This window comes from Anomaloglossus baeobatrachus, chromosome 5 (genome assembly GCF_048569485.1).
Source record: "Anomaloglossus baeobatrachus isolate aAnoBae1 chromosome 5, aAnoBae1.hap1, whole genome shotgun sequence".
Taxonomy (NCBI): Eukaryota; Metazoa; Chordata; class Amphibia; order Anura; family Aromobatidae; genus Anomaloglossus; species Anomaloglossus baeobatrachus.
The window spans coordinates 509,467,970-509,494,060 of record NC_134357.1 but is presented as its reverse complement, the minus strand read 5'-3'; the positions used below and the strand labels follow the sequence as shown (position 1 = coordinate 509,494,060).

The 26,091-nt window shown below is 43.1% G+C and overlaps 1 protein-coding gene and 1 pseudogene across 1 annotated transcript in view; both read left to right on the top strand.

The window, feature by feature from the left end:
• The window catches only part of LOC142312009 (uncharacterized), a 195,986-nt pseudogene extending 173,390 nt beyond the window's left edge, over positions 1-22,596 (top strand).
• Positions 1-26,091, top strand: part of LOC142312857 (uncharacterized) — a 531,686-nt gene that overhangs the window by 292,254 nt on the left and 213,341 nt on the right. The gene's annotated exons all lie outside the window — the stretch shown is intronic.

Below are 26,091 nucleotides of genomic sequence, written 5' to 3'. Positions count from 1 at the left end.
TCTCCTGCCGCTATTCCATCCGATGATCGCTGAATCCTCCCGGTGACCTGCACTGCCAGCAGAGAAGCAGGACCTATCGTGACGTCAAAATAGCCATGTGACCAGTCACGTGGCTATTATCTCATTGGCTACAGACTGGTCACATGACTATGACACGTCATGTAGGACCTGCGAGTGCATCTCTCCGGTACACGGTGCACATATGTGTATCGCCGTGTACCGGCGACATGCTCTAGCACACGGTCGACTCCCCATTCCGTTAGGGACCGGCTGACACAGCCGGTCATTAACGGAGATCACCGTTGCCATAGCAACGCAGTTAGCGGTGACGTCACCGCTAACCGCGGCTCCGGGAGCACCGTTGCTATGGTAACGCGTCTGTCAGCGTTACCGCTGTTACCGCTAGCAGCCAGCAGTGATCACTCACGGAGTGAAGGCTGCACGCTGCTTCCCGATTGTAGTGAGCATTGTAGTTAGGATGGAGGTTCCCCAGCCCCAAGTGATGCCCCTCACTACAATCGTCACTACTACTACACTAGAAAGAAAGAAGACAGAAGAGCAGGATCGTGGAGGGCTGACAGGGGGTAATAAAGATGGAGTCTCTAATGTGTCTGTGTATTTATTTCTATTAAAGTATTTTTTCTCTGTGTGGTGTCTTTTTTTAACCCTTTATTGGAGATTCTTAATGGCCGGGTCAAACGTGCCTGACATTAAGAATCTCTGGCTTAATACTGGCTGGTAAAACAAAGCCAGTATTAACTCATGATTACCCAACAAGCCACCCGGCTCCAGGGCTGTTGGAAGAGTTGGATACAGCGCCAGATGATGGCGCTTCTATGAGAGCGCCATTTTCTGGGACGGCTGCGGACTGAAATCCGCAGCAGAGGCGCCCACAAACCTCGGGCTAACCTGTGCTGCGGATTCCAATCCCCAGCTGCCTAGTTGTACCCGGCTGGACACAAAAATAGGGCGAAGCCCACGTCATTTGTTTTTTAATTATTTCATGAAATAAGTGAAATAATTAAAAAAAACGGGCTTCCCTATATTTTTGGTTCCCAGCCGGGTACAAATAGGCAACTGGGGGTTGGAGGCAGCCCGTGGCTGCCAGCTGTACCTGGCTAGCATACAAAAATATGGCGAAGCCCACGTCATTTTTTTGGTGGGCAAAAAACTTCTGCATGCAGTCCTGGATGGAGTATGCTGAGCCTTGTAGTTCTGCAGCTGCTGTCTGCTCTTCTCCATACAGACAGACAGCAGCTGCAGAACTACAAGGCTCAGCATACTCCATCCAGGACTGTATGCAGAAGTTTTTTGCCCCCTGAAAAAATTATGTGGCTTCGCCATATTTTTGTATGCTAGCCAGGTACAGCAGGCAGGTACGGCTGCCCCCAACCCCCAGTTGCCTATTTGTACCCGGCTGGGAACCAAAAATAAAGGGAAGCCCTTTTTTTATTATTTCATGAATTTCATGAAATAATTAGAAAACAAATGACGTAGGCTTTGCCCCATTTTTGTGTCCAGCCAGGTACAACTAGGCAGCTGGGATTGGAATCCGCACCACCGGTTGGCCTGAGCTTTCTGGGCCCCACTGCTGCGAATTGCAGTCTGCAGCCACCTCAGAAAATGGCATTTTCATAGAAGCGCCATCTTCTGGCGCTGTATCCAACTCTTCCAGCACCTGCCTGCTATACCTGGCTAGCATACAAAAATATGGCGAAGCCCACGTCATTTTTTTGGTGGGCAAAAAACTTCTGCATGCAGTCCTGGATGGAGTATGCTGAGCCTTGTAGTTCTGCAGCTGCTGTCTGCTCTTCTCCATACAGACAGACAGCAGCTGCAGAACTACAAGGCTCAGCATACTCCATCCAGGACTGTATGCAGAAGTTTTTTGCCCCCTGAAAAAATTATGTGGCTTCGCCATATTTTTGTATGCTAGCCAGGTACAGCAGGCAGGTACGGCTGCCCCCAACCCCCAGTTGCCTATTTGTACCCGGCTGGGAACCAAAAATAAAGGGAAGCCCTTTTTTTATTATTTCATGAATTTCATGAAATAATTAGAAAACAAATGACGTAGGCTTCGCCCCATTTTTGTGTCCAGCCAGGTACAACTAGGCAGCTGGGGATTGGAATCCGCAGCACAGGTTGGCCTGAGCTTTCTGGGCCCCACTGCTGCGAATTGCAGTCTGCAGCCACCTCAGAAAATGGCATTTTCATAGAAGCGCCATCTTCTGGCGCTGTATTCAACTCTTCCAGCACCTGCCTGCTATACCTGGCTAGCATACAAAAATATGGCGAAGCTCACGTCCTTTTTTTGTAGCTTTTTGGCAAAAAAAAAAAAAAATGCTTCCCTGGATTTTCCATTGCCAGTGAAGGTAACACCAAGCAGTGGGGGTTGGCAGCCAGTAGCTGCTTGGATTACCCTTAGCTAGCAATACAAAAAATGCAGTGGGAGCTAACATATATTTTTTTTAATTATTTATTTAAATAACTAAAAATAAAATGGGCTTCCCTGTATTTTGATTGCTGGACATCACAGTGCTGTAAAAATAAATCTTTAAAAAAATGACGTAGCGCTCCGCGGTATTTTTGATTCTCAGCGCAGATAAAGCAGACAGCTATGGGTTGCCACCCCCATCTGCCTGCCGTTACCTTGGTTGGCAATCAAAATACAGGGAAGCCCATTAATTTTTTCTATTTAAAAAATAGTTAAAAAAAAAAAATTACGTTGGGTCCCCCCATTTTTGATAGCCAGCTAGGGTAAAGCAGACGGCTGTAGCCTGAAAACCACAGCTGGCAGCTTTACCGTGGTTGGGGATCCAATGTGGAGGTCCCCTCAGGCTCTTTTTTATAATTATTTTATAAATATTAATAATTACACAATAAAAGTAGGGGACCCCCCAAATTGGATCACCAGCCAAGGTAAAGCGGACAGCTGTGGTCTGGTATTCTCAGGGTGGGAAGGTCCATAGTTATTGGGCCTTCACAGCCTAAAAATAGCAGGCCGCAGGCACCCCAGACGTGGCGCATCCACTAGATGCGCCAATCCTGGCGCTTCACCCCAGCTCATCCCGTGCCCTGGTGCAGTGGCAAACGGGGTAATAAATCGGGTTGATACTAGCTGTAAAGTCACCTGAGATCAAGCCCAGCAGTTTGTGATGTCATGGCGTCTATTAGATACCCAACATCATAAACTGTCAGTACTAACAAAAACAAAAAATCGACAAAAGAAATTTATTTGAAAAAACAGTCCCCAAAACATTTCCTCTTTCACCAATTTATTGTAAGAAAAAAAATAAAGGGGTCCCACGACGACTCTGGACCGTCTAGAATATGGGGGGGAGACACTCAGGGAACGTATCCCCCATTTTCTAGGAGTGCGGACCCTTCATGTGAGGAGTGTGGGTGCAATGAATCTGCACTCACTCTCCCCGGGTCCACAGCAGCAGAGTCCATGTCGTAATGGTTGCTACCAAAGCTGCAATGCCCTGCTCATGAGGTAAGGGCATGCCTAATCAGGAGAACTACTGTAGAGGAAGCTCTGCTCACTGGTATATAGGTGCTCAGAGGTAATAATAGATAAAATTAGTGAGTAACCTCGGCACTCTATATCTCCCAGACTAAGTCAGTAACTCACAACGGATAGTAATGCAAAATCACTCTTTATTGGTCCGTATTAAGAAAATTTTTTTTTCATAAGCATATATGTTTTTGTCCAAAACAAGTTACAAATGACGTTTCGGCCTGAGCCTTCGTCAGATTGGACTTATCTGCATGTAATCATGAAAAATGACAATAATCAGTATCACATAAGAGTGAGAGAACAATAACATAAACTCGAACAATGTAGAGGTACAATTGGGATGCAGCAAAAAAATTGCAACACAGCAAGAAATGAAACACATGATACAAATGTCATAATACAGTACAAGGACAATATAGTAATGACAAATATGGGGTCAGAGTAGACTTAGACAGCTCTGGTACGAAAGAGATGTCAATCATAAAGTAACATGTGCAGTAGGTGTAGAGCTACACTATGCATGGCAGAGCTAATGGGTAGACCGACCATAGAAAAAGTAGAGAAAAAGTGGAGAATAAGTGGAACATAAGAGGAGAAAAAGTGGAGAAAAAGTGGAGAAAAAAGTGGAGAAAAAGTGGAGAAAAAGTGGAGAAAAAGTGGAGAAAAAGTGGAGAAAAAGTGGAGATTAAGAGGAGAAAAAGTGGAGAAAAAAGTGGAGAAAAAGTGGAGAAAAAGTGGAGAAAAAGTGGAGAAAAAGTGGAGAAAAAGTGGAGATTAAGAGGAGAAAAAGTGGAGATTAAGAGGAGAAAAAGTGGAGAAAAAGTGGAGAAAAAGTGGAGAAAAAGTGGAGAAAAAGTGGAGATTAAGAGGAGAAAAAGTGGAGAAAAAGTGGAGAAAAAGTGGAGAAAAAGTGGAGAAAAAGTGGAGCATAAGAGGAGAAAAAGTGGAGAAAAAAGTGGAGAAAAAGTGGAGAAAAAGTGGAGAAAAAGTGGAGATTAAGAGGAGAAAAAGTGGAGCATAAGAGGAGAAAAAGTGGAGAAAAAAGTGGAGAAAAAGTGGAGAAAGTGGAGAAAAAAATGGAGAAAAAGTGGAGAAAAAGTGGAGAAAAAGTGGAGAATAAGAGGAGAAAAAGTGGAGATTAAGAGGAGAAAAAGTGGAGAAAAAGTGGAGAAAAAGTGGAGCATAAGAGGAGAAAAAGTGGAGAAAAAAGTGGAGAAAACGTGGAGAAAACGTGGAGAAAACGTGGAGAAAAAGTGGAGAAAAAGTGGAGAAAAAGTGGAGCATAGGAGGAGAAAAAGTGGAGAAAAAAGTGGAGAAAACGTGGAGAAAAAGTGGAGAAAAAGTGGAGAAAAAGTGGAGCATAAGAGGAGAAAAAGTGGAGATTAAGAGGAGAAAAAGTGGAGAAAAAGTGGAGAAAAAGTGGAGAAAAAGTGGAGAAAAAGTGGAGAAAAAGTGGAGCATAAGAGGAGAAAAAGTGGAGAAAAAAGTGGAGAAAAAGTGGAGAAAAAGTGGAGATTAAGAGGAGAAAAAGTGGAGCATAAGAGGAGAAAAAGTGGAGAAAAAAGTGGAGAAAAAGTGGAGAAAGTGGAGAAAAAAATGGAGAAAAAGTGGAGAAAAAGTGGAGAAAAAGTGGAGAATAAGAGGAGAAAAAGTGGAGAAAAAGTGGAGAAAAAGTGGAGAATAAGAGGAGAAAAAGTGGAGAATAAGTGGAGAAAAAAATGGAGAAAAAGTGGAGAAAAAGTGGAGAGAAAGTGGAGAAAAAAATGGAGAAAAAGTGGAACACCCTTTGGTACCTTTCATGTGGCACTAAGGGGTGCTTAGCTTTGTATTTAGCCAAAAAAATGAAAAAAAAATGACATAGGGTTCCCCCTAGTTTTGTAGCCAGCTAGGGTAAAGCAGACGGCTGCAGCCTGCAGACCACAGCTGGCAACCTCACCTTGGCTGGTAATCCAAAACTGAGGGCACCCCACGCTGTTATTTTAAATTAAATAAATAATTGAAAAAAAAAACACGTAGGGGTCCCCCAAAATTGGATCACCAGCCAAGGTAAAGCAGACAGCTGGGGCCTGATATTCTCAGACTAGGGAGGTCCATGGTTATTGGAATCTCCCCAGCCTAAAAATAGCAGGCCGCAGCCGCCCCAGAAGTGGCGCATCCATTAGATGCGCCAATCCTGGTGCTTCGCCCCAGCTCATCCCGCGCCCTGGTGCGGTGGCAAACGGGGTAATATTTGGGGTTAATACCAGATGTGTAATGTCACCTGGCATCAAGCCCTGGGGTTGGTGAGGTCAGGCGTCTATCAGATACCCGACATCACCAACCCAGTCAGTAATAAAAAAAAAATACACGACAAACACATTTTTATTTGAAAAAACACTCCCCAAAACATTCCCTCTTTAACCAATTTATTAGATTGAAAAACAAATCCAGGTCTGGTGTAATCCAAGGGGTTGCCATGACGATGCACACTGTCCCAGTCAATGAAGAGCAGGATGTTCCCCATTGGCTGGGAGAGCAGTGCAGTGACCTGAGCTAACATCAATGGGTCAGCCCAGGTCACTGCAGGGGGGTGACAAGTGCTGCTGTCAGCGAGGTACATTACCTGCGCTGATCTCCAGCACACTGACAGCCCCTGTCACTGAGCTCAATGACCGCCCGGCGCCTTCACACCAAGTATCGCGAGAGGTCCGTGACGTCACCGCTAGTCAGTCTCGGGTCGGAAGCGATAGGTGATGTGACAAGCGGCGGCCATGGAGGACAGTGACAGCGCTGAGGTCGGGATGGCGGGACTTCATCACCGCAGGTAAGCCGAGCGAGCGAGCGAGCGGGCGGGCGGGGGGGGGGGGGGTGGATGTGTGTGTGTGTGTGTGTGTGTTTGTGTATGTGTATGTATGTGTACATGCCGCGGGCAGGAGGGGGTGGAGCGAGCTGAGCGGGAAAGTGTGGGCTTCCTGCACGTAACTAAGATAAACATCGGGTTACTAACCAAAGCGCTTTGCTTGGATACCCGATGTTTATCTTGGTTACCAGCTTGTGGCAGGCCGCCAGCGATGTCTCCTGCACACTGTAGCTGTAAAAAGCCCTGCTTTTTGCTGCTAGAACCGTTCTCGAACGTATCTAGAACTATCGAGCTTTTAGCAAAAAGCTCGAGTTCTAGTTCGATCTCGAACAGCCCAAAAATCACTCGAGCCGCGAACTGGAGAACCACGAACCACGAACCGCGCTCAACTCTAGTTCTGAGCATGTCACTACCGAAATACAATTTATAGCAACTGTAAAAAGCCGTCCTCTCCTCCTTACGAGCCAATGAATATAAATTGGTTTCCCTGAAAACCACATCTTGTCCCAAAAAAACACTCAAATGGTGCAAAATAATCAACACATTGCAATTGATGACATAATAAATTATTGAGGTCCTTTCTGATACTATATGGGTGTCTCTAACAAAGTAGCCATTCAGCGTATATTTTATACTTTGTGGAGATGACAGAATAAAGCTGATCATAGATATTAGATGTTGTCTGGATCTTCTCAGAATGTTCTGGTTATGGAGACTGCTGGTTACAATTAGGAGGGGACAGGTTGGATTATACCGGAGACCTGCAGCTCTGTGATATCTACTGCTGTCAGTTTTAGTGGCCATTTGTATTTGTTTCAGGGTGAAATTCTGACCCATATTATTACTACAGAGACTTTTGAGAGGGGTGATGAGTGGTGTAAAGAGGAGATTCCTACAGATAACCGCACAGGTGAGTAGTAACCACTAAATGCAGAGAAGTCACAGATTTTAACAAGTCTTTGGCTAAAGAATTATGAGTCCTATAACGTCCTATTTTGCAGTGAGTTCTCATGCCTGGCTGTTTAACCCTCTAATTGCCACAATTAACAGGGATCGCAACACTTATGCCGGTGTCACACGGTACGATATATCGGGTGATATGTCGGCGGGGTCATGTCGTAATTGACGCACATCCGGCATCGTTTGATATATCGTAGCGTGTGACAGCTACGAGCGACGGTGAACGAGCAAAAATACTCACCTTATAGTTGCTCGTTGACACGTTGCTCATTTTCAAAAAGTCGTTTCTTCTTTTGTGCTCCGGTTGTTCATCGTTCCCGGGGCAGCACACATCGCTCCGTGTGACACCCCGGGAACGATGAACACAGCTTACCTGCGTCCCGCCGGCAATGCGGAAGGAAGAAGGTGGGCGAGATGTTTACGTCCCGCTCATCTCCGCCCCTCTGCTTCTATTGGCCGGCCGCTGTGTGATGTCGCTGTGACGCCGAACCTCCCTCCACCTTCAGGAAGAGGATGTTCACCGCCCACAGCGAGGTCGTCCGGGAGGTAAGTGCGTGTGACAGGGGGTTAACGACTTTGTGCGCCACAGGCAACTAATTGCCCGTGACGCACAAACGACTTTGTGCGCCACAAGCAACTAATTGCCCGTGACGCACAAACAACGGGGGCAGGTATGATCGCTCGTGCGATCGCACGATAAATCGTACCGTGTGATGCCGGCATTAGAAGATTGTGGTAGGGTGGGAGCTCCCTCTCCTACCCTATAGGCATCCCCGCAACGCATTTGGGAGTTGATGATGGAGGTCATGGAAACCAGAGGTCGAAGTATGATCTTCAGGTATGCCATTTGCCATGGTCTATTAGGCCCTGCTAACAGGTTTTCTGCCACTTTGAAACTGACAGGTATAATACTTTACTACTACATCTGTCAAATGCCGTAGACTCAAAAAATCTACCTTGGACAGGCTTGGCATGAGCCTCTCTATCTGACAGATTCCAGAGAAACACCAACCTTCACCATTTAACCCCTGTACAAGGATCTGTTCTTTTTTGTCTGGTCAAGCAAGCTACAGGCAAGAGGTGTCGTCACTTGGGGTCACTATCAAGAGGTCACGAGAGCCAAAATCCCAAAGCCAGCACATGGTAAAAATAAAAAATGAGATAAGAAAACAATATATTCAAAATAGCACACAGGAGCAAGTGATCAGAATGACCAGGTCTTAGCTGAACTGAATAACTGGCAGCTAAAGACTGACAGCTGGGGTTTATATAGGAAGGACCTGCCCGTGACTCCCAGTAGAGAGTTCATGACATATCCGCACATTGCAGCAAGATACAGGTGGACAGGAAAGAGTTAAATAGTCTCAGAAATCTAAAACTAAACTGCAACAGACTCCCAATGTCCAGCCTTAAATGGAATCTGTCAAGTTATTTTCTAGTACAATACTAATGCTAGCTTTAAATAGGGCTTAAGTAGTCCTTTCAGGATAATTTTTATTGCTTTACATTATCCTGTTAGTTTGCTGTAAGCTCAGGAGAATTCAGTGTGACTGTTAATTAGTGACTAGTAAGTAGTCATGTGTATGTACAGTATCTCAGTGTTGGCATCAGGAAAAGTAAATCTGAATTGAATTTGCACTGCTGAGCTCACTCATACTCCCTCCCACCTCTCAGTAGTGATAGTGAATGCACTGGGATGTGGGAGAGCAGTGAATATGCAAATTATAATTATATACACTTGATTAGTGTGCAGGAGACACTAAATTCTACAGAGCTTACAGCAAGATAACAGGATAAGGTAGAACAGTAAAGCTGGGTTTACACGCTGCAACATCGCAAAGGACATCGCTGTAACGTCACCGGTTTGGTGACGCAATAGCGATCTCCATAAGTCTCTGCTAAGTCTCTGGTGAGCGTTCAACCCGGCAAACCTGGCCAACAACTTACCAGCGATCCGGACCTGCAGAGCGACCTAGCTGGTTGTTGGGGACGTTGATAAGCAGCCTTTTGAAAGGGAAGTTGCTAACAAAGTCGCTGAAAAGGATTCACACACTGAAACTTCATGCTGCACAGCGGGAAACAAAGGACCTAGGAATGGTCCTGAACGACTTGTAGTGATCAGCAACTTCCAGCAACTTCACAGCAGGGGCCAGGTCGCTGATAGGTTTCACACACTGCAACATCGCAAACAACATCGCTATTGCATCACAAAACCGGTGACGTTACAGCGATGTCGTTTGAGATGTTGCAGTGTGTAAACCCAGCTTAAAACTTACTGAACCTAAAAGGTCTCCTTAAGCTTTATTTAAAGAAAACATTAGTATTGTACTATAGATTCCCTTTAACAACGTTATTAGTGCAGCGCCAACTGGCGACCAGGGCAGAGGCTGCAGCAGTATGTTCAGACATGGATGTGACAACTAAAATGCATTGTATTGTTTTGTAGTGCATTAGACCAGTGATCAGAAAAATAACATTTAATGTCCCATAAAGGGCCTAAATAATAAAATCTAAGAAAAAATATACAGAAAATAAAGTAAAAAAATTGATTAACAATATTCTGCCATTAAATACGCATATTTATGTAAAAACAAAAATAACCAAAAAAGTACAGAATTGTTTTTCATCATCACACCAAATAAAAAGTTAAATAAAAACTAATCAAAAAGTCATATGAAAATAAAATTAGTGTCCCTGAAAACCACATCTCATCACACAAAAAAACAAATCCCATTCATCTCAAAATAAAAAAGCTATATCTCTCAAAATATGGAGATTCAAAAACATTTTTTTCGATAACTGAGCTTATTGTGCCAACGTTAAACAAATATACCTAAATAATGTGGTATTGCTGTAATTGTACTGCCCCATAGAAAAAAAAAGCTGTTTTATCACTTTTATCACACGGTGAATGGTGTAAAAACTAAAAATCGTAATCTGCTGTGTTTTTTTTGTTAATTCAGAGTCCAAAAATCTGATTGAAAGCCATTTAAAAAATGTTATGCATAGAGTTGAGGGAACCTTAGGCTCGAAGCTCAGGATTCGGGCTTGGAAAATGCCGTAAAAATCACCCTATTGAGTATCGTGCTGTGGTCATTTATGAGTGATGCCCCACTTTGTCCGCACTGCGGAAAGTATTTGTTCAGCTCAGATTTGGCTTACAATCAGCATTTTCAGATGTATTGTTCACGGAGAATAACAAAAAAACACACCCACCTCCGGAAATGTTTTGCTTTTGGCCCATAGCAAAACATTTCCAGAGGCAGGTGGGCGGTATTTTTAATTTTTTTTTTTGAGCCGAACAAACACTTCCCGCAGCGCAGACAATACAGGGCATCGCTCACACATGAACACAGCGCAATTCTCGCCCCAAGGCTCAAGCCTGAGGTTCGCTCAGCTCTAGCTATGTACCTTAATATGGTACCATTAAAAACTTCAACATATCCTGGAAAAAAGAAGCCTGCATGTGGCCCTGTTGGCAGAAAATATATAGCTCTCAAAATATGGGGAGTTTGTAAAAAAAAACAAAAAAACTTTTCCATGAAATAGCATCAAAATCTAAAAAAAACAACAAAAAACAGTATAAGTCTTGTATCTCTAAACAAAATGACCTGAAGAATAATACTTGTACTGCGCGGTGAACAGTGTAAAAAAATAAAAGCAATTCTTGAACTGCTGTTATTTTGTTCATTCCGCCTCCCAAAGATTACAAGACTCGGTTTAAATTTATCCTGCACCTCTACACTGAGCAGTTACATCGGGATTTCCATGTAAATCTCAGAAATATGTGATTCACACAAAACGTCCAGAGGATTCACTAAAATGAGGCAGATGGAGTCATTTTGGACTCTGTCTGGCCTATAATTCGCTCTGTCCATCTTTTGATTGACGAAAGTTTTGGGCTATACTGAAATGATGGAAATGGCTGAAGAGAGGTCAGACAGAGTCCATAGTAACTCTGTCTGCATCATTAAAGTGTCACACTGTGTCTAGCTCAAAACGCGCAGAATGTAAGGACTACGTCTGACGCTTTTCAGAGTCGGACACTCCACATAATGCTGGTTTTGAGTTGCACAGACAGGCTCGGGTGTCGACCAGCTGTACGTTTGTTGGTGATCGGACTTGCAGGAGTTAATTCCTGCTATCCTGTGGATTACTGCTTGAATCACATGATGTAGGAGACCTATACCAGTCGCCTCTGCCCTTTTAAAGATGGTGGAGCCTGTTCTCCCATGCTGCTGATAGTTTTATGCGATCTCGGTCCTTGTGTGTTATCATCTAGTTGCTGGTATACTTTTGTGAGCTGTTTGGTGTGTTGTGGAAATACTTTTGTTGTCTTATTATTTCCTCTCTTCCTTTAGTTTCCTCCTGATCACATATTGTCTATACCTCTTTGAGTGATTTCTATGAGTTTGTTTTTTTCCCGTCTGTTTGTGTGGGATTAATGACTCCTCTCCTGGCCCTCTCCTTGGTGGCGGGAGGGGGGACACTAAACCAGGGTTGCTCAGGACCTAAGGTAAGGAAGGCAGAGCAAAGATCATCACCTTCACATGTATCTTTGGAATCAAGGTCAGCAGGGGTTCCCCTAGCCTGAGGTCCAGTTTAAGCTCCCCTGCTCCTATTCATCCCTTCACACCCGTGACTTCAAGTGAGTAAATCCATCAGGGGTTCTGTCTCATTAGTTTCAGAGATATAGATGGAAACTCTGTTCTAAGTGCTCAGCATAAAGCACAAGATACATGTGAACCAAGCCTTTAAGGGAACCAACCACCAGGATTTGCACATATAATGTAAAGGCCGTGTCATACTGGCGCCAGGATGGTAAATTAAATCATACCGTCACTTTCCATATTGTATGTTTCATCGCAGTAAAACGTTTTATCAAAGTTCCAGAAATCAATGCATCAGTTGATTGGTGTGTGCATCGGGGCGGGACTATGTGGGTCGGGTCTTCCTTTATTATTCCTCCCTGTGTGGTTTCATGGCCTGTATGTAAATAGATTCCCTCTGTCACCACGATTTATAATTATGGCCAGTGCGTGTGCAGTATACACTTGAAGTATTTCAGTCACTGCATTAAAATGGTGCCAGAGTCGGCATCTGCGCATACCACTATCTCTAGCGCCATTTTATTGAAAATGCTGTCCTTCGGCTTGTAATGCATCGGTTGCTCATGTTTACTAGTCTTTATAAAGCTTTTCTTTATTTTTTTTTGTATAGCTAACATATTCCGCAGCGCTTTACATACATCAGGAACACTGTTCCCATTGGGGCTCACAATCTAAAGTCTCTATCTGTATGTCTTTGGCGTGTGGGAGGAAACCGGTGTACCCAGAGGAAACCCACGCAAACATGGGGAGAACATACAAACTCCTTGCAGATGGTGTCCTTAGTGGGATTTGAACCCAGGACCACAGCGCTGCAAGACTGCAGTGTTAACCACTGAGCCACCATGCCGTCCAATGAGTGATGAGCAAGCACAACCATGCTCTGGTAGTTGTAACAAGCAGTTGGATTCTCGGATGGGCGCGACTCAAATTCCTGAGTATAATGGAAATCAATGCGGGACTCGAGCATTTTCACAGAAATTTTCCTGTGAAAAATACTCTAGTCTTGATTGACTTCCATTATACTCGAGTTGGGCCCTTCAGAGCATCCAACTTCCCGTTAGTACAGACCAAAAGTTTGGACACACCTTCTCATTCAAAGAGTTTTCTTTATTTTCATGACTCTGAAAATTGTAGATTCACATTGAAGGCATCAAAACTATGAATTAACACATGTGGAATGAAATACTTAACAAAAAAGTGTGAAACAACTGAAAATATGTCTTATATTCTAGGTTCTTCAAAGGAGCCACCTTTTGCTTTGTTAACTGCTTTGCACACTCTTGGCATTCTCTTGATGAGCGTCAAGAGTTAGTCACCGGAAATTATCTTCCAACAGTCTTGAAGGAGTTCCCAGAGATGCTTAGCACTTGTTGGCCCTTTTGCCTTCACTCTGCGGTCCAGCTCACCCCAAACCATCTCGATTGGGTTCAGGTCTGGGGACAGAGGAGGCCAGGTCATCTGGCGTAGCACCCCATCACTCTCCTTCTTAATCAAATAGCCCTTACACAGCCTGGAGGTGTGTTTGGGGTCATTGTCCTGTAGAAAAATAAATGATGGTCTAACTAAATGCAAACTGGATGGAATAGCATGCCGCTGCAAGATGCTGTGGTAGCCATGCTGGTTCAGTATGCCTTCAATTTTGAATAAATCCCCAACAGTGTCACCAGCAAAGCACCCCGACACCATCACACCTCCTCTTCCATGCTTCACGGTGGGAACCAGGCATGTAGAGTCCATCCATTCACCTTTTCTGCGTCGCACAAAGACACGGTGGTTGGATCCAAAGATCTAAAATTTTGGACTCATCAGACAAAAGCACAGATTTCCACTGGTCTAATGTCCATTTTTTGTGTTCTTGAGCCCAAATAAGTCTCTTCTGCTTGTCGCCTGTCCTTAGCAGTGGTTTCCTAGCAGCTATTGTACCATGAAGGCCTGCTGCACAAAGTCTCCTCTTAACAGTTGTTCTAGAGATGTGTCTGGTGCTAGAACTCTGTGTGGCATTGACCTGGTCTCTAATCTGAGCTGCTGTTAACCTGCGATTTCTAAGGCTGGTGACTCGGATAAACTTATCCTCCGCAGCAGAGGTGACTCTTCGTCTTCCTTTCCTGGGGCGGTCCTCATGTGAGCCAGTTTCTTTGTAGCGTTTGATGGTTTTTGCCACTGCATTTGGGGACACTTTCAAAGTTTTTCCAAATTTTCGGACTGACTGACCTTCATTTCTTAAAGTAATGATGGCCACTCGTTTTTCTTTACTTAGCTGCTTTTTTCTTGCCATAATACAAATTCTAACAGTCTTTTCAGTAGGACTATCAGCTGTGTATCCACCAGACTTCTGCACAACACAACGGATGGTCCCAACCCCATTTATAAGGCAAGAAATCCCACTTATTAAACCTGACAGGGCACACCTGTGAAGTGAGAACCATTTCCGGTACCTTTTGAAGCTCATCAACAGAATGCCAAGTGTGTGGAAAGCAGTAATCAAAGCAAAAGGTGGCTACCTTGAAAAACCTAGAATATAAGACATATTTTCAGTTGTTTCACACTTTTTTGTTAAGTATTTAATTCCATATGTTTTAAGTCATAGTTTTGATGTCTTCAATGTGAATCTACAATTTTCAAAGTCATGAAAATAAAGAAAACTCTTTGAATGAGGTGTCTCCAAACTTTTGGTCTGTACTGTATGTGGAGATATATATATATATATATATATAGATATATATATATCTATATATATATATATATATATATATATCTATATATATATATAGATATATATATATATATATATATATATATATATATATATATATATATATATATATATAAAGAGAGAGAGAGATATAGAGCTAGATAGATAGATATATTACACACTGTATTTTTTGGATTATAAGACGCACTTTTCCTCCCAAAACTTTGGGAGTAAAGTGAGGGGTGCGTCTTAAGATCCGAATATACCGGGGGGTGGTCGAGAGGGGTCAAAGGAAGTAGGAGCAATGGTGTGCCCTGCTCTGTGCTGGAGCTGCGGGGCTCTGTGCGGTGGGGATCTGTGTGGCCTGCGGCGGGGATCTATGCACCCTGCGGTGGCGGTGGGCATCTGTGCGGCCTGCAGCAATGGGCATCTGTGTGGCCAGCAGCGGGCATCTGTGCGGCCAGCGGCGGCGGGCATCTGTACGGCCGCTGACAGTGGGCATCTGTGCGGGCTACAGTGGGGAGTACTTCAAATAATGGCGCCCAGAGTCGGCGCATGCACAGATGGAGATCTCAGCTCAAGCTCTCATTAGTGCAGGTGCCGACTCCAGTCTCCATTTCTCTGAAGCCCTAGCGCAGAGCAGTGCCCGGTGCTCCAGGATGGAGAAGAGCCTGTTGCCCCACCAAAGAGCAGAGCCCGCAGCTCCAGGACAGAGCAACACTGCAGTGAGTATCTGGGCCCCCCTCTGCACTACCCGCAGCATCGCCTACTTCAGCACTATCCCTGCCTCCTGTGACCACCGCTGCCGCCCTTCTCCAGTAAGACACCACTGGATTATGAAACGGACTTCTTGGGTTTTTTTTCCTTTTTTTTCTCTAAATTTGGGGTGTGTCTTAATCCAGTGCGTCTTATAAAACGAAAAATACGGTATAAAGATGTGTGTGTTATATAGTCAAAATGGCCTTAAACTGCAGACTCTCAGCTTTAATTTGAGGGTATTCCATCATATTTTGAGTAAGGGTTTAGGAATTACAGCTCTTTAATATGTAACTGCATCTTTTTCAAGGGACCAAAAGTAATTGGACAATTATCTCAAAAAGCTCTTTAATGGTCTGCATAGGTTACTCCATCATCAATTAAGCAGGTAAAAGGTCTGGAGCTGATTCCAGGTGTGGTATTTTGAAGCTGTTGCTCTCAACCTAGAACATATGGTCAATCTCAATAGAAGAGAAACAGATCATCATTAGGCTGGAAAAAAAAAAATCTATCAGAGAGATAGCAGAAATTTATGTTAGGAGTGGCCAAATCAATAGTTTGATATGTTCTGCAAAAAAAAAAGCGCAAGGCTGAGCTTGGGAACTGAGGGTTCATCACGAGGTGCAAACCATTAATCAACCTGAAAAATAGGAAGTCCAGATTAACATTTGCCAAAAAAAAAAATTAAAAAAGCTGCCCAGCATTCTTTTGACAAATAAAACTAAGATGAACCCGTACCAGAATGATGGGAAGAAGAAAGTATGGAAAAGGCTTAAAATGGCTCATGATCCAAAGCAAAGCACATCCTTTGTAAAACATGGTGGACGCAGTGTGATGACATGGGCATGCATGGCTTCCAATGGCCCTGGGTCACTAGTGTTTATTGATGTGACTGAAGACACAAGTTGACGGATGAATTCTTAACTGTGTAAGGTGATACTTTCTACTCAGATTCAACCAAATGCAGCAAGGTTGATTGGACCGTGCTTCACGGTACAGATGGACATGGATCCAATACATACTGTGAAGGCAACCCAGAAGTATTTTCAGGCAAAGAAGTAGAATATCCTGCAATGGTTAAGTTTGTTGACCAGAGCTCAACCCCATCGAGCATGCTTTGCATATACATAAGCTAAAACAAGGCAGAAAGACCCACAACAGAAATCGGCTGCAGTAAAGGACTAGCAAAGCCTCTCCAAGGAGGAAACCCAGTGTTTAGTGACATTGATAGCTTTGTGACTTCATGCAGTCATTGCCTGCAAAGGATTCTGTACAATAAAATTCAAAATTTACATTTTATTCATGGTAAAATAAATTTGTCCAATTACATTTGAGCCTCTCAAATGAGGAACCTTTGTAGAAAAATGGCTGAAATTCCTAAGTGTTTCACAGGATAATTTGTTCATCCCCTTTAATTAAACCTGAAAGTCTACACGTTAATTGCATCTCATTGTGTCATTTTAAATAAAAATTAGTGGCATGCAGAGGTAAAATCACGAAGATTCAGTCAGTCTCCTAATATTTCTGGACCTAACTATATATACCTCCTTCATAGTGCTAGACTCAGACCAGCTTTCTACTGTATATTTTTAAGTGTTTTACTTTCACTTGCAACTTCATCTGGTTTTAAGTGTTGTTTATTGTTATATAAAAACTTTCTTCATTCTTGTTAGTTGTTTGTTTATTTTTTATATGTAAAGTCAATGTGGAGGACAGTTTTGAGGATTTCTTTGTAGGTTGACTGTATGAAGTCTGAAGTAAATATTGCACTAAAACAAAATATTTCTTATGATTCATGTTTCACAAGACATTAGAGACTGGCACATTTAAATCATGGAACTCCAAAGTATTTATCTTCAACAGCAAATGTTGAAAATGTAAATTACAAAAACCTGGATCCATAACATCATAACCTGAGTCCCTGCTTTTAGATTTTCTTTTGTCATCAAGTTATCAGTTGATAATTGAATTTTACTTCAGTTTGTATAGAAATGTTATAAAATGTATAAATATTAGTTACTAATATAATTTAAAGGCTGTTTTATTGAAATGTCATATATTCACTTTTACTCTTGGCAGATGACTGTACCAGCAGATTTCACGCCCTTCTGTTATTTTCAGATTTTACAGCACATGATCAAACTATCACAGCGGCTGCATATGAAGAGCATGACAGTATCCCAGATACAGATCCAGTTCTTGGCAGTAAAGAATTTTCATCTGATCCTTTTCAATATCTCCTATCTTCGGATTCATCATGGAGTGTTAAGCAAAACAAAAATAACAGATTGGATGGTGAACATCAAAGAGCTCACACAAGAAAGAGGCCATATTCATGTTCAAAATGTGGGAAATTTTTTACACGAAAAGCACATGTTATTACACATGAAAGAATTCACACAGGTGAGCAACCATTTTCATGTTCAGTATGTGGAAAATGTTTTATAGACAAATCAAATCTTGTTAAACATCAGAGAATTCACACAGGGGAGAAGCCGTTTTCATGTTCCGAATGTGGGAAATGTTTTAGAGTAAAATCAACTCTTATTAACCACCTGAGAAGTCACACCGGTGAGAAGCTATTTCACAAAACTAACACCACAGACAATCTATTTTCATGTCCTGAATGTGGAAAATGTTTTACAGAAAAATCAAATCTTCTTAAACATCTGAGAATTCACACAGATGAGAAGCCATATTCATGTTCAGAATGTGGGAAATGTTTTAAAGTGAAGGAACTTCTTGATAAACATCAGAGAATTCACACAGGGGAGACCCCATTTTCATGTCAAGAATGTGGGGAATGTTTTATATTGAAAAAACAGCTTATTAAACATCAGAGAATACACACAGGTGAGCAACCATTTTCATGTCGCGAATGTGGGAAATGTTTAACGGAGAAATCAACTCTCATTAACCATATGAGAATTCACACAGGGGAGAAGCCATTTTCATGTTTAGAATGTGGGAAGTGTTTTACAGTGAAAGAACGTCTTGTTATACATCAGAGAACTCACACAGGGGAGAAACCATATTTCTGTTCAGAATGTGGGAAACGTTTTACAGAGCAAACACATCTTATTAAACATCAAAAAATACACACAGGGGAGAAGCGATTTTCATGTTCAGAATGTGGGAAACGTTTTACAGTCAAATCAACTCTTGATAAACATCAGAGAACTCACACAGGTGAGAAGCCATATTCATGTTCAGAATGTGGAAAGTGTTTTACTACCAAATCAATTCTTGTTAGCCATCAGAAAAAAACACACAAGTGAAAAGCAGTTTTCCTGTTAAGAATGTGGGAAATGTTGTAAAGAGAAATTAAATTTTCTTGTTCATCAGATATTTATCACAGGGAAGAAGACATATTTGTGTTTAAAATGTGAGAAACATACTATGCAGACATATATAGTTACAGATGATCTTTTTCAACCTATGTAACTATGATATGTTACAAGTAAATATACAGCAGTAAAGCCTGCTTTACACGAGACGACCGATTGTGCGATAGCACGATAGATCGTACCCGCCCCCGTCATTTTTGCGTCATGGGCAATTAGTTGCCCGTGGCGCACAAACTCGTTTAACCCCCGTCACACGCACTTACCTTCCGGACGACCTCGCTGTGGGCGACGAACGTCCACTTCCTGGAGTGGGAGGGACATTCGGCGTCACAGCGACGTCACACGGCAGCCGGCCAATAGAAGCGGAGGGGCGGAGATGAGCGGGACGTAAACATCCCGCCCACCTCCTTCCTTCCACATAGCCGTCGGGTGCCGTGGGAGGCAGGTAAGATGCTGGTCATCGTTCCCGTGGTGTCACACGGAGCAACGTGTGATGCCACGGAAACGATGAACAACCGCCGCCATTTTAATTAAACAATTTTATGAAACCTAGCGACGAGTACACGACTCACGATTTGTGAGCGATACTACGTCGCTAGGAGGTGTTACACGAGATGACGTCGTGTACGATGCCGGATGGGCGTCATGAAAGCCGTGATCCCGACGATGCATCGCACGATCAGTCGTCTCGTGTAAAGCCCGCATTATGGTCTACGAAAGAATACAATGTAATTTACAGGACTAAATTCTTAGTAGTAAATGTAAGCAACTACCAATAAACATCTTTTATTGAAAAACAAAAAGAAACTATGTATCACGCGAATGTATAAATCATATGAATAATAAATTTCACATTTTATTAATACACCTTCATTTTAAAGAGGTTGTCCGATGAGTTGCTCTTTTGCATTAATTGTAGAGAGGCTAAAGGGTGCTTTACACACTGCGACATCGCTAACGATATATCGTTGGGGTCACATCGTTAGTGACGCACATCCGGCGCCGTTAGCGACATCGCAGCGTGTAACATCAATGAGCGACGATAAACGAGCGCAAAAACGTGAAAAAGCGTTGCTCGTTGACACATCATTCATTTCCTTAATATCATTGTTGCTGCAGGTACGATGTTGTTCGTCGTTCCTGCGGTGTCACACATCGTTACGTGTGACACCGCAGGAATGACGACCATCTCCTACCTGCGTCCACCGGAATAGAAGGAAGGAGGTGGGCGGCATGTTCTGGCCGCTCATCTCTGTCCCTCCTCTGCTATTGGCCAGCCGCTTAGTGACGCCGCAGTGACGTCGCTATGACGCCGAACGCACCTCCCCCTTGAAGGAGGGATTGTTCGGCAGTCACAGCAACGTTGCTGCACAGGTATGTGCATGTGATGCTGCCGTAGCGATAATGTTCGCTACAGCAACGATCACCAATTGTCGCATGTACGACGGGGGCGGGTTCTATCGCGCTCGACATCGCTAGCAATCGCTAGTGATGTCGAAGCGTGTAAAGCACCCATTAGAACTATTGCCAAGTCAACAATCTGCAACTGTCCTGATAACATACAGAATCGCCTTCCCATGGTTGAGAACGCATCACATGGGCAGGGACAAAGGTGGTTGGACAACCATTTGAAAAAATTGTTTCCTATAATTTTTAATTTAAACATCTGCTTTTAAAACTTGTATCAATTTGTTTGGATCTTTCTTTTCATTTGATTTTCTGATCAGACTGAATTTATATCCTTAACAAGAATGTTTTTATATAAGGATTAATTTTATTTCATTATAAGTAATCATTTCAGCCAATTTTTTAAACCATTAATGGTTCCAATTTAAAGATGAGTGGACCCGTGGAAGTTCGGGTTCTGCGGGTTCAGCCGGACTTTTGATAAAGTTCTGTCCTGGACCTGAACTTTAGTGGAAGTCACTGATTGCAGTTAGGTTCTCCAGCCACATGCAGTCAGCCATAAACAGAAAAATTGCAGGGAGGTCGTGGGGTTTTCTTTATTTTGTTGTGCACACTACGTCTGATAAGGCTGATTTTACCCCCACTGTGAGCCATTCAAACACTGCAAGTGACTCGCACTGGGCTGAGCAAGCTTACCCGAGCACAGCAATGCTCGATCAAGTGATTTGCATACGCAAAGCACCCACACTCAACACTGATTTTTTTTGTAAAGTTTATGTTCAGTATGAACGCCGAACTTAAAGGCCCAGTCACACACAACGACTTACCAGCGATCCCGAAAATGATGCGACCTGATAGGGATCGCTGGTAAGTCGCTGGGAGGTCGCTGGTGAGATGTCACACAGTCAGACCTTACCAACGATGCAGGAATGATACAGGTCGCAGTAGCGACCTGTATAACGATCTCAGCAGTCACTGTGACCCTGTCACACAGTGTCAAACACAGCAATGTGTCCTGCCCAGCAAAACATCACCTTTGAAGAAAATGACCTGGACCATTCTGCAACGACTAGCGATCTCACAGCAGGGGCCTGATCGCTGGTAGATGTCACACAACGAGATCGCTAACGGGATCGCTACTGCGTCACAGAAACCGTGACTCAGCAGCGATCTCGCTAGCGATCTCGTTATGTGTGACGGTACCTTTAAAGTTCGGGTCCACTCATCTCTATTCCCATTCTGACCAGTTTTTTAGCTATTCCAAGGCATACATTTCCATTTTAAAGAACTTATCACCTCTGAAGACTAACCTTTTTTTCCTCCAGACTCCTTATCTTTTGAGGTGGTGTTAAATGGCACAGTTTTTCATAATCATTTGTTTACTGGTCATTTATATTCTTGTACAGTACAAGTTAATCATGTGCCACTTTTCATGTCTGAAATCTAAATGAATGTAATCCTTTTACTCTTTCCTTAAAATGAACAGCACATTTACTGGTTGACTGATTTAAAGAGGACCAACCACCAGGATTTACTTGGGGCGGAAATAACTATCAAAACCCAACCCACATATTAGATATTCTGCAGCACCTATCAATCACGTAATGGTGAATTTCACAAACTATACTTGCCTATATTTCGAAAACTATAGTTCAGATATCACAACTAAAGATATGTTTAAAATGAGCATGATAGCACCAGTATAGCACTGTCTTTAGTTTATATATGAAAATCCTAGTGGTTGGTCCTTCGTTAAGACCATTAAACGATCACCAATCTCTTATGTACAAATCAATTGGCAATCATTTACTGGTCTGTTTATAAAAGTCTGAAAAACAAAATGGAAACTGAATAATCTTAATATGATGTTTGTACCCAGAGAATGTCCTGTTTTTGGCTGCACATCACCTGTTTACACAGAATGTTGTGCTAACAATAAAAATCATTGTTTTCTGGAATAAACAATCCAAATCCAATTACCTACCGACTTAGCATCTTGCTCGTTCATCCGGTTATTGCCGGCCTCTTTACATAGACTGATAATCACAACGAACATTAAAACGAACTCTCGATTGATGATTATCAGCTCATCCAATTGTGTCTTTAGATTCTTTATGCCCATTATTTAGTTTTTTATTTTTTTTTTTTTAAAAAACTGATATGTGAAGTGGGTGCAACTCAACAATCAGTAGCTGTGAGAATTCTGGTTCTTAGAAACCCAGTGCGGTACAAGACAACACAAGGACAACGAGCAATGAAGATCAATTGTGGTTAATGGGCAATACATAGACTACATGTTTCGGATACATGCCAATGTTCAGGTTTCCTGTTTTACTTGTTCAATTATAAGGCCGTGGCAGGGCCTTTGTCTGGGCTCTGTACAGAGCGTGGATAAAGATCTGGTGAGCGAGCTGTATTCATTGCTACTATTACATGCCAATGTTAGTTATACCTACCACACCTGTGGGTGCATTGTTAATGTGATACAATAAAGTATTGAGAAACCTTTGGCTGCTGGATTTTACACAACCATGTTCTGAATTGTTCTTTGTACCTTTTCTGACACCAGAATATTTTCTATGAACTTGTGCCCGAACAGAACTGCATATTTCAGATGTGGCTGCAGTAATGCTTTGTGGTTAATATCATGTTGCTGTCTCACAAATCCACATTTGTTTTAACTTATGGCAGTATCCTGCTTGCCTTATGCAGCTGATGACATTGCATGCTGTTATAAACACTATGATCTGCAAGTACAGAAGGGATATAGACTCTGTTTCAAGAAAAGTTCCGTATAATCCAAAATGCTTGAGGAAAAAAATCCAGTGATGAACTAGTAAAACATGGTTAGAGCCATAAGATTTCTTTTATTTCATCATGTTCAAATAGATTCAGATCTTGTGGACTCCAGCAGATCTCTGGAGGTTCTGGTGATGTCACAGTACAGGGTAATAAACATTTTGATGACGTAGTATAGAGATAATACACACAATGATGTCACAATACAGAGACAATACACACAGTGATGTCACAGTACAGAGATAATACACACAGTGATGTCACAGTGTGGAGACAATACATACAGTGATGTTACAATGCAGAGACAATACACACAGTGATGTCACAGTGCAGAGATAATACATAAAATGATGTCACAGTTCAGGTATAATACAGTGATGTTACAGTACAGTGTAATACACACAGTGATATTACACTACAGGGATAATACAGTGATGTTACAGTACAGTGTAATACAGTGATATTACAGTACAGGGATAATGCACACAGTGGTGTCACAGTGCAGAGATAATACACATTACTGTCACAGTGCAGAGATAATACACAATGATGCAACAGTGCAGTGTAATACATACAGGGATGTCACAGTACAGGGATAATGCTCACAGTGGTGTCACAGTGCAGAGATAATACACAGCACTGTCACAGTGCAGAGATAATACACACAGTGATGTCAAAGTACAGGGATAATACACAGGGATGTAACAGCATAGAGATAATACACACAGCGATGTCACAGTACAGACATAATACACACAGTGATATCACAGTATAGAGGTCATACACACAGTGATGTCACAGTACAGGGATAATACACAGAGTGATGTCACAGTGCAGAGATAATACATACAGTGATGTCATAGTACAGGTTTAATACACACAGTGATGTAACAGTACAGGATAACACAGTGATGTCACAGTACAGGGATAACACATACAGTAATGTCACAGTACAGTGATAATACATACAGTGATGTCACAGTATAAAGGTAATGTGACGCCCTGGCAAAATCAGGTAGTCACAGAAGTAGTCCACCCTACTTGATTCCAACACAAAAACCCACACCCTGGTACAACACATAGCCATTAAAGCCTAGCCACCCCCTCATGACAATAGGGACACACCAGTGGGCAGGATCAGGTGGATGGGAGCGCCCACCTAGGGGTCCTAAGGTGTCAGGGGCAGGAACACAGGAGACAAGTTTTGACAGTAGTAAAGTGCAGACCGTTGACAGTGGAGTGTGAAACGGAAGCCCAACGCGGGGGATATGGTGTCCGTCAGAACCCACAGAAATCCCAAGGGTCAGATTTCGCGGGCCACAGCTCCCAAACATACACAGTACCGGGAGTGGACTTCTCCGTTCCAAATGGAGTTGTCCCAGAGAAGACACAGACAAAGAGTGCAGGAGGAAGGGACCCCTGTTTGCTACACTCGGGTGTGGGACCCGAATACACCCGCCAAAGGCGACCGGTCACTGGCAACTTGGTTTACCACCGGACTTGTGTGTGATTCTTTGAACTGTGAGTACACCATTGCCCCCCGGTTCAACCCGGCACGCCACCTCCAGCAGCCATTATTCCCGCGTACCTGGGCCCCGGGACTACACCTCCCCTACCCGTGGAGGGGATCCCACCTTGCTGCCCTGTTCCATCGGCCCCGGGCGCCCCATCACCAGGCAGCGGCGGGGCTACCAATGCCTCACTGCAACCCATGGGTGGTGTCACTGACACACCAATCCCCTGTAAATACTCCCTTCCTACAGTTGTGAGGACGGACGGCCGTGCGAGCCCGTCCTCACAACCGGACCGGTTACTACTCGGGCCGCAGTAACGAACCCGGATCCGAGGAGCCCCTGCAGCGGCAGCGGTCCCCGTCCGCAACAGTAATACACAGTGATGTCACAGTACAGGGATAATGCACACAGTAGTGTTACAGTGCACAGATAATACACACTGTAATGTCACAGTACAGGATAATATACTTGGTGATATCATGGTATAGGGAAAATACAAACTCAGACATTTCACAGTACAAAGATATACTAGGTAAAGTCAGGGTACAGAATAATAAACATGCTAATGTTAATTTATAGGGAAAATACACACAGGGATGTCACAATACAGGGAAATTCACACAATGTAGTGATTATGTCATTGTGGCACCTGCTACTGATCGCAGACATCCCTGAACAAAACAGGTAGAAACACATGTCCTTACTAGGGATGAGCGAGCCCTAACTGTAAACCTTGGGGTTCACATCAGTGCAGAACCCAGAACATGGACTTCCAACCTGACGTCCGTGTTCCTATTCGGGTTCGCCAGCCAAATAAAGCTTGTTGAAAGGCTGCAGAGCAGCCAATTAACAAGCTTTTAGGATGTAGGCAATTCCATTGTCATCACATCCATGCCAGATGACCCAGCCTGTATAAAGGTTGGATCATGGGTTGCACCGCCATTTTACATTCTGATCCTGGTGCAGTGAAGAGTGCCCTAATATTGGAGGGTTTAAACAGCTCTAATACAGACTGGTTTAACCTGATCTAATACCTCTTGGTGCAAACGTCTCAATAACGCCTGGTGCAATACTGTTCTAATACCGCCAGGTGCAATACTGCTCTGATACCACTTGGTGCAAACAGCTCTAATACCGCCTAATGCAAACTGCTCTAATTTTTCCTGATACAATACTGCTCTAATGCCACCTGGTGCAAACAGCTCTATTATAGGCTGGTATAATCAGTTCTAATATACAGTCAGGGCCAGAAATATTTGGACAGTGACACAAGTTTTGTTATTTTAGCTGTTTACAAAAACATGTTCAGAAATACAATTATATATATAATATGGGCTGAAAGTGCACACTCACAGCTGCAATATGAGAGTTTTCACATCCAAATCGGAGAAAGGGTTTAGGAATCATAGCTCTGTAATGCATAGCCTCCTCTTTTTCAAGGGACCAAAAGTAATTGGACAAGGGACTCTAAGGGCTGCAATTAACTCTGAAGGCGTCTCCCTCGTTAACCTGTAATCAATGAAGTAGTTAAAAGGTCTGGGGTTGATTACAGGTGTGTGGTTTTGCATTTGGAAGCTGTTGCTGTGACCAGACAACATGCGGTCTAAGGAACTCTCAATTGAGGTGAAGCAGAACATCCTGAGGCTG